This window comes from Mastomys coucha, unplaced genomic scaffold (genome assembly GCF_008632895.1).
Source record: "Mastomys coucha isolate ucsf_1 unplaced genomic scaffold, UCSF_Mcou_1 pScaffold21, whole genome shotgun sequence".
NCBI lineage: Eukaryota > Metazoa > Chordata > Mammalia > Rodentia > Muridae > Mastomys > Mastomys coucha.
This window is the reverse complement of record NW_022196904.1, coordinates 105729162-105743331: the sequence shown is the minus strand read 5'-3', so window position 1 is coordinate 105743331 and position 14170 is coordinate 105729162. Positions and strand designations below refer to the sequence as shown.

General features: G+C 43.4%; 1 pseudogene; it reads left to right on the top strand.

Annotated features, from left to right (window-relative positions):
* The first annotated feature begins 2971 nt into the window (after positions 1-2971).
* Positions 2972-10284, top strand: LOC116101354 (annotated as a pseudogene).
* The last annotated feature ends 3886 nt before the right edge of the window (positions 10285-14170 follow it).

The following is a 14170-nucleotide window of genomic DNA, read 5'->3' as shown; positions in this document are numbered from 1 at the left end:
AAACATTCTGGTTAAAACGGCCATTTTGTGGAAGAGGGCAGGCACTGGCTTGGGGGAAGATGGGGGAGAGCATACATCCAGAGACTGGAAGTTGACGACACAAGTCTTCTTTTACCATTCTCTACCATATTATTTGAGCCAGGTTAACTCACAGAACCTGAGTTTACTGGTTCAGCTAGTCTGACTAGCCAGCAAGCCTATAGGATGTTCTGATCCTTGTGTAACCAGTGCTGGGGTTTTAGTACATGGGTACCATAGTTAAACTTGGGTCCTTGTCCCCTGCAGCTTATATTTTATTGACTATGTTATTTTCCCAACCTACAACTGCCATTGATGAATGGATATATTCACTTTTGCTCGGCCATCATCTCAGGAAAAAAAAAGACCAGATCCACATCCTGCCCTGGGACAGGAGCAAGGGCCCTATTTCATCTTCAAGGTAGGTCCTCTGAAAAGAACCAGCTGTTGTTTTTAAAGTGTCTAAGCAATTAGGTGCTTCTGGTTCTGTATACCCTGGTTCTCCAGGGAGGTGTGTTGCTGTCGAGTGAATAAGACCACGATGTCTATCAGTCTCTAAGTGTGATGGACTGCATGCCCTGCCTCACTGAGGGGACTTTGAAATTTCCGTGTCAGTCCTGCTTATCAGTGACACAGGAAAGAGGAGGAAGTAAAGTGTGTACATCTTGGAAGAAAAAGAAACTGAGCAGATGAGAAGCTTCTCGATGAGCAGTATAGAAAGGCCAGGCTATCAGCCTCCTTCAAAATGCCCATTTAGTGCCAAGAGGCTCAGCATGGCTAGAATACAGAGTAAGGTGTCAGCCCAGGGTGCTCCCGTATACATGCATTCTAGTGAAAACTCCTTAATCGCTCTGTGTCTCAGTTTCGTCACGTATATATTAAGGCTAATAATATCATCTTCATAGCGTTGCCAGGAGATTTAGATAAGATGGTGTCATAGTTTGGATCTGAAATGTCCCCCTAAGGCTCGTGAACCAAGGACTTTATCCCCAATGCAGCAATGCTCAGGGGTAGGACCTTTGAGCAGTGATTGGATTATGACAGCTCTGACGGATCAATCCAATAATAGGTTCCTAACTGATGGGTTATTAGGGGGTAGCAAAATCTAAGGAGAAAGAACCTGAGAGGTTTTTAAGATAATCAGTCCCTGAGTGATACATCTTGTCCATCCTCTTCTTTAACCTTCACTTGGCTTCTTGGCCACCACGAAACAAGCAGGGTCTGTTCTATTACACACTTCCCTTCCATGATTCCCCTCTCGATACAGTCTCCATGAAGGGAGCAGAGCCAAGGGACCATGGACTGAAATCTCAAACTCTGAGTCAAAATAAAGCTTTCTTCTTTTATGGTGTTTTTCTTGGGTATTTTGTCAGGGCAACTGAAAGCTGGCTGACACAAAACACACACACACACACACACACACACACACACACACAAAATCCTGCTAACAATGTCGAATATCACGTAACACCTGTACTATAACAATGACATTTAGAGCAAACTTTTCTAATAAGGTACCATAAATACTGTCCTTTTGATTCTTCAACAAGCCAGTTTGTAGACCATAAACTCTTCCCATTTACAGATCAGGAAACTGAGTCAGAGAAGTTACATGACATTCATGAGTTGTACTTGCAGGAGTGGTGCTAAAGGGGAACCCTGAGCAAATCGGACTCCAGTGGCTGAGCTCTGAGCCCTCCGACCATCTCTCCTAAGCATAAGAAAAAGAGACTGCCTGACTTACAAAAAATCCTTACTTGTCTTCTTGTCAGTCATTAATTCATTTATGCCTCTCTTCTCCCTGTGGGTGGTTTGAGACAATGTATCCATGTCTAACCTGGAATTCATTAGATATTCCAGAGTAACCTTGAGTTCCTCCTGGCACTCCACCTGCATCAATCTCCCCAGTGCTGAGGTTGCTGACATGCTCCATGTGCCCAGCTACTCAATATTTTAAGGACATAAAGCTCTAGTTTTGTTGTTCATGGTATTTGTACAGTTCTTCCTTTTAACCTTAATACATAAGAATAATAAAGTTACGTGGCCATAGTTCTGCAAGTGTGGGTCCCAGGCCAGCAGCAGCAACAGGAGGAGGAGGAGGAGGAGGAGGAGGAGGAGGAGGAGGAGAAGAAGAAGAAAGAGGAGGAGGAGAGGAGAAGAGGAGAAGAGGAGAAGAGGAGGAGGAGAAGGAAAAGAAGAAGGAGGAGAAGGAGAAGCAGCCATTGCCACCACCCTATCAGGTCTGTGTTACTAATACTAAAACACCTGAGGCAAGCTACCTGTGAAGAAAAAGAAGTTGGAGGCTTAAAGTCCCAAGGACAAGACACAGGCTCAGCAAGATCAACTCTCAGCTGTATTCCCCACCCCAAGCAGTCAGAAATAGTAGGTACATATTTGGATACATGCAATTAATGATACCTCCCAAGGCCAAGAGGATGGGAGGGGCCCAGCTTGGTCCTTTTATAATAACTGTCTCCCACAGAAACTCAAGGAGTCTTCCAAGAATGACCTTACTCTCCAATAACCTAACTTCTGCCCTTTGGGGCCTGATTTCTTACAGACTCTACCACCTCCCAATGGTGGCCTCTGAGACTCAGGCCATTAACATAAACTAAAACATAGAACTGGTCTGTGTGTTGTGATAACCATGTAAGGTGGAAGCCCAGACCTAACAATGAATAGAAGCTGGAGGGAAAACAAGAAATTTGTGTTTAATATCTTGCAGAAATTGTTGGTAGATGCTACAGCTTGAGCACATTGCCTGGATGTGTGTGGGGGGGTGCATCTTCTCTCAGCATTAATCACAAAACATGGAGGAAACATTTATAGAGATTCTGGCTCAGTTGGGAGCTAATGCCATCCCACCCTCAGATACAAACAGCAGCAGGATCTCCCAGGTGAAAAAATCAGCTTTGACCAATAAGCTCATACCCTGGGGTTGTTCTCTGGACACATGGCCCTGCGGCACAAAAATAAGGCCCATAAGGGACAGTCTGTTCATCAGAATACTGACCATTCTCCACAGTTCTCCATCAACCTTAGTATGTGACATTTGGTATTTAGAAACCTTAGCAGGTCTGGGGTTGTGAGCTTCCCCTTTCCTTCATAAACACTGAAGCTGCAGAGTATGTACCATGATGTCAACCCTGGTTAAAAGTACACTGAAGGCTGTGCACCATTCAAAGACAAAAGTTTCATGAGAAAGACTCCAGCAAGCCCAAACACCCATTTCTATACAAGGCTGACTTTCATTAGTGAATCTACTGCTTATAAATAAAACAAAAGTCTCGCCTTCTCCTGGAGTGTATGTTAGATGGCTATTTCATTCTATTTTACATAATTTGGGGAAGTACATACCATTAGACTCTTTTATAGGCAAGGATGTCAGGCTCTGACAGGATGAGCAGCCATGCCAAGCTATAGCTGGTAAATTCAAGTCAAGGTTTAAAATAATTCTTGACCCACTCCAAAGTCATACTTTCCAACCTTAATAGTGAGTGAGAGTCACATAGGAAGTTGCAGGAAAATGCTGGTGTCTGGGCCACCCTAGGCCAAGTACACCTGCCTTGTTAGATACGGGGGTCTGTGTGTAGGTGCCTCTGGATGCTCCCAGCAAACAGCAAAGGCTGGGAGCTGTGCTTTCTCCCACATGCAGAATATATAACTGACATGCAGTCAGCAGGGAGACAGTTCCAGAAAGAGTGGATTAGGGAGGGGGATGGAATCAAATATGTGCAAAATACAATAATACACATGTATGAAAATGTCAGAAAGAACTCCATTCTTTTGTGCTCTAAACATTAATAAAAGAAAACAAGTCTTATACAAAAAATAAAATTCTTAGTGCTAACAAGCATTTTGAGCAGCTACCAATCATCTCTCCTTTCCCCCAACCCCCTCCTCTTGTCTGTCCTCTCTCCTCCCTCCCCCTTCTTTCTCTGTTGGTGTCTCTTCTCCCTTTCTCTCTCTTCTTTCCTTCTCTTCCCTCTTTTTCCTCTCCTCTTCTTGTTATTTCCCATCCCCATTATCTCTCTTCTGTTGCTCTTTCTCTCTCTCTCTCTCTCTCTCTCTCTCCTCTCTCCTCTCTCCCTCTCCCTCTCTCTCTCTCTCACCACCCCTCCCCTTCACTATTCCTTTCCCTCCTCTCGCCCCAGTTCCCCTGCTTTCTTCCCTGTTTCATCCTCTCCAACTCCTCCCTCCCTGTTTTTTTCAGCCTCCATGATGCAAGCAGCTTTGATCTACCAGCATGTGCACTTAATGTGACTTTCTACCTCACTGTGGCCCAGAAACAACAGCCCTGTGGGCTAACAGCTCTGAAATCACAAACCAAAAGAGCTCTTCCCTCACTACAGTTATCATGGGTATTTTGTCAAAGGGGGGGATGGGAGGGGATACTATCAGGATACAAAGTAAACAAATTAATAAAAAATAAAGTCAAGTTTTACTACAAAAAAAAATTAAGTTAAAAAAAAAAAGGCAGGAAAGCTGAAGTGGCGCAAGCAGCCACACTGTTCTACCCACATCCCCTTTGCCCTAACAGAACTTGCCTAGAATGACCTTCCTCTTCACCTCCACCTAGCCAGATCTTCCCAAGCCCAGCTTATCCATCTCCTTCCCCTGGACCTGAGAATCACTGAGTGATCTCAACTGTTAGGTTACCTAGATAGGTTATCTTTGTACCTATACTAGCTGGCTCCACAGCTAGATTGCAGGCCAAATCTCTCTGCTTATATTTTTGCTGCCACACACAGTATTGGTCAACTTGAAACACAGATATAAAAACATGTCTTATTTGACAAATGTCAAATAAATGTCTAGTGGGAGGGGAATCAGCCAGGCAGCCGGCAGAGGGTCTCCCCTGGGCTCTGGATTCTACACATCTCCTCAGAAACAACAGTGTACTTATTTGGGTGATCTGCATACAGATGACTATTGAGCACAATGCAGGTGCTGCCTTCTTGCCTGCGAGACCAATTAAGAGTTCCACATTTTCAAAGCAGACTGTTTAAGAAATGCCTGTGAGGACAATTAAAAGCAGAAAACACTGGTCGATGAAACTGGGAGCCATCAAAGGCTGCTGAGTGGTCATGTGAGAGGTGACAGAGCCCAGGTATCAGAAGCCAAGAGTCACCAACCTGTTCCCTGCAGAGGCTATGGCAGCCACAACACCTCAGGCATGGGGGCGGGGTGAGGGGGGTTGACTCCTCTCTACAAAAACTTCTTAGACTGTAAAACAGAAATAGTAATAGCAGTTGCCTTCCTGGGGTAGTTGTTAAGATTGAACGTATTAATATACGTAAAGTAATTAAACCACTGCCTTGTGCTTAAGCACTCGATGGTTGTTGGTTGCTATGATTATAACGATTATTAATATAGTGTTAATGTGTACTCAGAAATAGCAGGAGCCTTTTCTACATTTTTTTCCAGCCTCTTGGTAACTCCAGCACTGCAAAGGAACTCCATGACGTTTATTGAATGGTTGAAGTAAATAGCAAACCTGCCAACAAATTGTGACCTGTATCAGCCTGTAGACTAGCTGCCTGAGTGACCTGTGCTGCACCTGCTACCCCATAAGCAAAGTCACAGGAACCCTTTTGTATATTCCCATCATGGCTGACAAGACCCGGGTCCCCTTCCAGCCCATCACTTAGCCTGTCCTGCCTGCGAGTCCATTCTCCGTACAGACCCTCCTCGGCATCTTGCCCAGCCCCCTTTGAATTGGATGCTTTGAGCAATTTGTTAGCATCCTAGCTCTTGCCTTTCTACACAGTTTCTTTCTTCTGCACTTGGCATGCGATGGCTGCTGGTCAGCCCAAACTCCTGACTTACCCTACTTAGTTCCTAGAACCCAACACTCTCTACTCTCCAGTCCTCCAAGGCCCAGAACCCAAATATTCCAATTGCAAGCATTCCCTGGTTCTAAGCTATAATCTTGCAGGACTGATACTCAGTGTCTTATTAACTGGGACTTCCAATCACTTCCTAGTCTTTTTTTCCTCAGTTTCCTGGCCTGAAAAGAGGGTTCAGTCTATCTATTCACTGATATAAAATGTAAATGCCTGGAACATGCTTGGCAGGTGAAAAAAAACCTGTTCAATGTGACTTCCTGCTTAGCTTACTATTTTACAGTATGGTAGAATCACCAGAGCCCCATAAAAACACTAGATGAGCCATTTGGCCAGGCAGGACCAGTGATTAAAACCCCCAACATCAAATCTATTTCTCCAAAAGAGAGCAGAACTTTGTAATAAAACTGAGTTGTGGAGATGCTGAAGAAAGCTGTTAGCAGCAGTCTTAGTGAACAGGGTGAAAGGCACATCATCAGAGACTGGGCACAGTGTTATCCAGAGGATTGAAGCCAGGGTTGGCAGCCAGAGAGCCAGACTGGCTCATCAACGTGAAACAGTGTGTCCTCACTGAGCAGCCAGCAATGAAAAATCATAATTGGCATTCTGGGAGAGGATGGGAAATTCAGCAGTGAACTATAATGATCTAAGAATATGGTTATATCAGAGTTTGGGGGTCCTTGACATATCAAGGGGAACAATCCCTAGAGTTTCTAAGCCAGTAATACAAGGGATTCATTACCAATAGTGTGTGCGTTCCTGTGTATAGAAGTATGTACAACCACTTTGAAAATTAATTTGGCATTTTCTCAGAAAACTGGGGATAGGGCTATATCAAGACCCAACTATATAACTCCTGGGCATATACCCAAAAGATGCTCCACCATCTCACAAAGATACTTGCTCAACTATGCTCATAGCAGCTTTATTTGTTTCCAGAAACTGGAAACAACCTAGATGTCCCTCAATTGAAGAATGGATAAAGAAAATGTGGTACATGTATACAATGGAATACTATTCCACTATTAAAAACCAAGACATTATAAATTTTGTAGGTAAATGGATGGAATATCATCCTGAGTAAGGTAACCCAGTCCCAAAAGAAAATACATGGCAGTAGCATGTGGTCCTCTGAGAGGCTCTACCCAGCAGCTGACTCAGACAAAAACAGACACCCACAGCCCAACAGTGGGTGGGGCTTGGGGACTCTTATGGAAGAATAGGAGGAAGGATTTGGGAACCCAAAGAGGATAGGAACTCCACAGGAAGACCAACAGAATAAACTAACCTGGACCTTTGTGGCTCTCAGAGTCTGAACCACCAGCCAAAGAGCTTACACAGACTGGACCTAGGCCTCCCACTCATATATAGCAGATGTGCAGCTTGACCTTCATGTGGGCCCCAAACAATTGGAAAGTGGGCAATCCCAAAAGTTGTTGTCTGTATGTGGGATATGTTCTTCTAGGTGGGCTGCCTTGTCTGGCCTCAGTGGGAAAGGAAGTGCCTACCCTCGGAAAGGCTTGAAATGTCAGGTGGGAGGGATACCCAGTGGGGCCCTACCCACTCAGAGGAGAAGTAGAGGAGAGAGAGGGAAAGGATTATGGGAGGCAGTGGTCAGGGGGTGGAGGGCAATGAGTGGGATATAAAGTGAATGTACTGGCTGGTTTTGTGTGTCAACATGACACAGGCTGGAGTTATCACAGAGAAGGGAGCTCCAGTTGGGGAAGTGCCTCCATGAGATCCAGCTGTGGGGCATTTTCTCAATTAGTGATCAATGGGGTAGGGCCCCTTGTGGGTGGTGCCATCCCTGGGCTGGAAGTCTTGGGTTCTATAAGAGAGCAGGCTGAGCAAGCCAGGGGAAGCAAGCCAGTAAGAAACATCCCTCCATGGCCTCTGTATCAGCTCCTGCTTCCTGACCTGCTTGAGTTCCAGTCCTGACTTCCTTTGTGATAAACAGCAATGTGGAAGTAAGGCAAATAAACCCTTTCCTCCCCAACTTGCTTCATGGTCATGATGTTTGTGCAGGAATAGAAACCCTGACTAAGACAGTGAAAAAATAAATAAATAAATAAAACTTAAAAAACTAAGACAGTAAAAAAAAAAAAACAAAAACAAAAATACTTAAATCAAACTTAAAAAACAAGTGTGTGCATGTACACATATATGTTCCTGGATATATATGTGTGAGTTCTTGTGTGCACATGAATGTATGTGTGAAAGCATGTGTGCTTGCTTGCATACATGTAGAAGGCAGAGATCAACCTCAAGTGTCATTTTTCCAGATGTTATCCACATTGTTGTAGAAATAGGGTCTCTCACTTGCCTGAAGCTTATTATCAAAGCTTAGCCAGGGAACCCCAGAGTCCTGCTGTTTCCATCTTCCCAGCACAAGGAATGTGCACCATCACACCTGGCTTCTATCTTTTCAAACAAAGCTCCCCATGCTCCCATAGCAAGCATCTTATCGACTGAGCCACTTCCTCAGCCCCCATTACCAATCTTTTACACAATCTTAGGCCATGATGCTGAAGACAGCCAATTTCAGAGCTACAAAGTAAGGATTCTTTTACTAGATTAAAAACAAGCCAGATCTGGTTGCACATGTTTTGGTGGACCTGTCAGGGCATACTGGAGCTAAGAGACTCCTGTCATCTGGTGACATGGGAGCCACCACGATGTCATTATGTAGTCTCCACACCCATGATTGTGGTGGTGCCATGTAAATAGATCCACAGCACTGAAGATCATAGAAAAGTGGAGCACAAGGGCTAGAAAGATGGTTTAATCAGTAAACTGCTTGCCTTTCAAGCAGGAGAGCCCAAGTTTGGTCCCCAAAACCCAGGTTAAAAAAAAAACCCTAACTGAATTATGAACCTCATATCCCAGTGGGAGATTCCGTCTCAAAACAGAAAGGGGACAGTTCTTAAGAAATGACACTTAAGTCTGGCCCTTGGCCTCTGTCTACCTACACACACACACACACAGAGAGAGAGAGAGAGAGAGAGAGAGAGAGAGAGAGAGAGAGAGAGAGACTTAGATACACACACACACACACACATACACACACACATGAACACATGAAAGGTATATGGAATGGGTCTAGAGAGGTAGCTGAGTAGTTAAAAATCACTGACTGCTCTTGCAGAGGACCCAGGTTAAATCCTCAGCACCCATATAGTGGTTCACAACTATCTGTAATTCCAGTCCCAGGGGATGCAACACATTCTTCTGTCCTCTGAGAGCATTGCACACACATACTGCATAGACATACAGGCAGACAAAATCCCCACACACATAAAAATTTTAAATGAACAGAAATGGAGCAGAGAACACATAACTACATGTACTGTACAATACCTGACAATGATAAGATGTCTCTTGCTGTTTATGTGGCTACTGTGTTTCAGTTTTCATGATTTGCTGCACCCTTACTCGGGGTTCCTGTAAAAAGTGCTGAATTAAACCAATAGCTACCTGTATGTGACTCAAGTTCACTGCATCTCTCAATATACATCATTTCCTCTGATACTTGTTTGATTTCATGCTGTGTCCTGCTTCTTGGCACTAGAAGAAAAAAGCTAGACCACATAGTCTAAGTGTGCACTGGATTATCCCATCTAAGGTTATGGAAGTGTGTTTATGTGGTGACAGAATTTCTGCAGTACATTTATCAGAACACAGACCCATCATTAAGGGACACATGGACCCCTGCCATAGCTGCACCCACCATCACTGCCTCCAAGAATGTTGCTGTGCCTCCCACATACACTGATCTTGGGCAAGTCTGCCAGGGATGTCTTCACCAAGGGTTATGGCTTTGGCTTAATAAAACTTAATTTAAAAACTAAGTCTGAGAATGGATTAGAATTTACCAGCTCATGCTCTGCCAACATGGAAACCACCAAAGTGAATGGCAGTCTGGAAACCAAGTACAGATGGACTGAGTATGGGCTAACATTTACAGAGAAGTGGAACACAGACAACACCCTGGGCACTGAGATCACTGTGGAAGACCAGCTTGCGCTTGTGGATTGACACTGACCTTTGATTCATCTTTCTCGCCTAACACTGGTGTGTGTGTGGGGGGTGCTAAAATCAAGATGGTACAAGAGGGAGCATATTAACCTGGGCTCTGATGTGTGGACTTTGACATCACTGGGCCCTCAATCCGGGGCATTCTGGTGCTTGGCTATGAGTGTTGGCTGGCTGGCTACCAGATGAATTTTGAAATCTTGAAGTCCCGAGTGACCCAAAGCAACTTCTCCACAAGACAGACAAATTCCAGCTTCATACTAATGTGAATGGCAGGACTGAGTTTGGTGGCTCCATTTACCAAAAGATGAACAAACATAAATTAATATTGTACAATCATTAATTTTAAACTATTTTTGCAGCATAGCTACCTTCAGTGTACCTTTTAATGTTGTATGTTGAGGATGCAAGAGTTGATAAATACCACATTAGACCTCCAGGCTAAGGATGGCTCGGCTTTAAGGTGTTTGCCATTTCAGAGGTACAGCAGAAACCCCATTCCAGAAAGGGTCCTTTTTAGCTGTAGGCGTGGGTTGGGGAGGGGCCCCTCTAGAGATTCCAGGCTGCAAGTAGAAGCTGGGAACGTGTAGACCCTTTGTAAACCTGTATCCAGTCCCCAGATGAAATCGTGACTTCCTGAGCATCAAACCCTGGTGTCCTAATCCTATCTGCTCGGAAGCATGTACTCACATGCATGAAAGGGCCCTTTTTTTAGACAAATCATCATGCTCTGTTCCCATCATGCCCTATTCTCATCCTAGCCCATAAGTTACCTGTTTTACATCAAAAGTAGTCTTTAGGGTGTGGTTATCTATTTTTTTGTGCCATTTTAGGATGGAGAGGGTGGGCATGATGGAGCCAGTCACTCAGGACTTAATTTTTCCTGGTTTTCTTTCTTCTACATTTTTTTTAAATTCATTTTTGTTTTGTTTTGTTTTTTGCCATTTCACCAGAGTATGAAATTGCTTCCAGGTTCTCTAGCTCTGAGCTGGGCAGGTAATTGTGGTCATATCGTGACAATACTAGGGATCTCAACTGACTCCTCTTGTAGCCTCACCACAATTTTTCAGCAGTTTAATGGGTACATTATAGAGTCTTCCATTTTGTGTGGAATTAGTTTCTTCCCTTCAAATGTTGTAATTAACATCACTTAAAATAAAACTTGAATAAAATACTGAAACCTCAAATAAGTGGGGGGTGGCACATGACAGTCCCTGGACATGTCCATTTAGCAAAGTAACAGTTGCCTGTTATCCACATACTTGTTATATTTCTAGTAAGAAAGAAATAAGTCACATCACATTCTTTGCCAGAATAATGGCTGACACTAGTCAGAGAGTCCAGTCGTCAATCATTAACCCATTCCTTCATTCAGAAACAAAGCATCAAAAAACAAGTGTGGTGGTACATGCCTATGATCCCAGGACTGGGAGGTGGAAACAGGAGAGCATCTTCAGCTATGTAGTGAATTCGAGGGCAGCCTGGGTTACATGAGACCCTGTCTCAGAAAACAACAAACAAAACATCAAGCCCAACCCTGTGAGTTTGTATCACCAAAATATAAACTTCCCATTAGGCTTTAAGTAATAGAAAACTTGGGCTGAGGAAATGGCTCCATGGGAAAGTACTTGTACTCGATCACCAGCATACATGTAAAAAGCCTGACATGGAGAGACACAGCTGTAAACCTTAGCACTAAAAGGCAGAGATGGGCAGATCCTGGGAGCTCAATATCCAGCCAGCCTACCCAAGAGTAAATTCTTCATATTCAGTGTGAGAGCCTATATTTAAAAAAAAAAAAAAAAGGTGGAGAGCATACCTCTGGCCTCCACATGTACATGAATGGGTGTGTTCACACTTACACACACACACACATACACACACAGAGGGGGAAGCAACAATATACACACTAGATAGATAGATAGATAGATAGATAGATAGATAGATAGATAGATAGATAGATAGATAGACAGACAGATAGACAGATAGACAGACAGACAGATAGATTAAATAGGCAGGCAGAACTAAGCAAGCAGGTGTTCTGCTGCATGCCTACAATCCCATCATCAGAAAGTAGGGCTAGAGGACAGAAACTTTGAGCCCTGGGTTATATATCAGGGTCCTCTCTCAAAAAAAAAAAAAAAAAAAAAAAAGACAAAGAAAGAAAGCACAGGAAACCAAAAGAAGTCAAGAAGATAACCACAATTTTGTTTCAATCCATCCAAGGAGGGCTTTCCTTCTTCTTCCCGTCTCCCTGTTTGGAATCCAACATTGACCACATGATCCCGTTAATGCCAGTGAGGCAGACACAGCAGAGGAGTCACCTTAACAGTGCCAGTCATGATGTCTCAACTATCAGGCATTTACTGTGAGGGAACTCTTAGTGCAACATGTATTTAAACCAACAGACCCTTTCATGTGCTCCCAGCAAGAGCAGGAAATACAACTATGCTTGGAAAGATAACTTCACGGTATCAAGAGCTTTAAGAACACCCTGCCATTGGCAGTGTTCTTTCTGAGTCCATTTTATGGGACAATCACAAAGGATTCTTTCAAAGGGAAATGCAGCATTGGTTATAACATCACAAGACACAGACATGAACCAAGTGTCCAACAATAGAGGTTCCCTGAAATTACCTCTTACTCCTCTGTATAATGGAAAAAAACAGGTAATTCTCCTGACTCAGGGCCAGTTCTGAACTCTACCATTCAGAAATGCAAGGTAGCTTTAAATTCTCTATCACACACGCGTATTAACTTTACAAAAAGAAACTGATTTTTTTTTTACATGAACCAGGGCATGGTGGTGCAGCCCTTTAATCCTACAGCTTTAGAAGAGGAGGCAGAAGGAACCACAAGTTTGAGGATGGTTTCTCTTAAATGTTAAACCTGTGGTGGGGGAGGAAAAAAAGGAGGAGGGTTGAGGAGTAAGAAGAGGAGGAAAAGGGGAGATAGGAAGAGGGGGCAAGTAAAGGAAAAAGAAAAGGACAGGAGAAGGGAGAGGAGTGGAGAAGATGGAAGAGAAGAGAGATGATTGGTGGGAAGAAGATAGGAGAAGAAATAGGAGAAGGAGGGAAGGGGAGGGGAGGAGAGGGGAAAGATCAGGGGAGGGGAGAGGAGAGTAAGACCAAGCAAACATCAGTCCACGCAAAGGATTTGCTGAGAACCTTTTAGCACATCTAAGAAGGGATGCATAATCAAGAAACAGCAAAGAAGGGCAGAAAATATCTAGAATGTGGTCAGTAAGGTGTATATCCTAGAGTAATTTGCCAAAATTTAAAAGGCAAAAAGCTCTGAATTAGAATCACCATGCTGCTGCAATAAAAGTTCTTCTGAATTAGCTATTCATCTGTAACTGCAATATAACACCTGACAAAACCAACTTAAGGAAGAAAGGATCTCTTTGGGCTCACAGTTTGAGAGTGCAGTCCCTCCTAGTAGAAACATAGGGGCCAGAGGCAGCTGGTCACATGGATTCTGCAGTCAGGAAGCAGAGAGAAGAAATACTGGTATGATAGATAGATAGATAGATAGATAGATAGATAGATAGATAGATAGATAGATAGATAGATAGATAGGTAGGTAGGTAGGTAGGTAGGTAGGTAGGTAGGTAGGTAGGTAGATAGATAGATAGATAGATAGATAGATAGATAGATAGATAGATAGACAGAATGAAGAAAGAGAAATCTAGACTCAGAGATGAATAACAGCAATAAAAAGACATGGTTATAAATGAGTTAAAATAGCCAGACCAAACTAATGAAATATCAGAGTTCAAGTTTGTATCCATGGAGATGACATCAAAGAGCAGTACTGTGACTCTTGAGGAGACCAGTAAGCTAGTGAGAGGTCACCAGGCTCAGCAGGAGCCACACATTGATATTTAAGGGTCAGAGACAGGCATTGATTTCTGAGGGAGTTTTTAACTAATACTTTTAAAGTATAAAATGAAAGAGGATGCATACTCGTCATGAGCAAGGTAATGTTGTGAAATGGCCAAGCCACACTGACAGGCATGCTTTCCTTCATGTGTTTATCACCATCTGCAGAAAGATTGCGTAAAACTTTCTCTCAGGGATAAGGATGTATCTCTGTGTTAGGGCAGCTGCTTAGCATATATAAGGCCCTGAGTTTCACAAACAGAAGGGAGGAGAATCTATGATCTTAGTGATCCTCAAAAACACAATACATCTTTGTTAACCATAACCATCCCATGGTTCCCTTCCACTTGCCATCTGAGGAAATCATGGAGAAATTATAATGGATGGATAAAG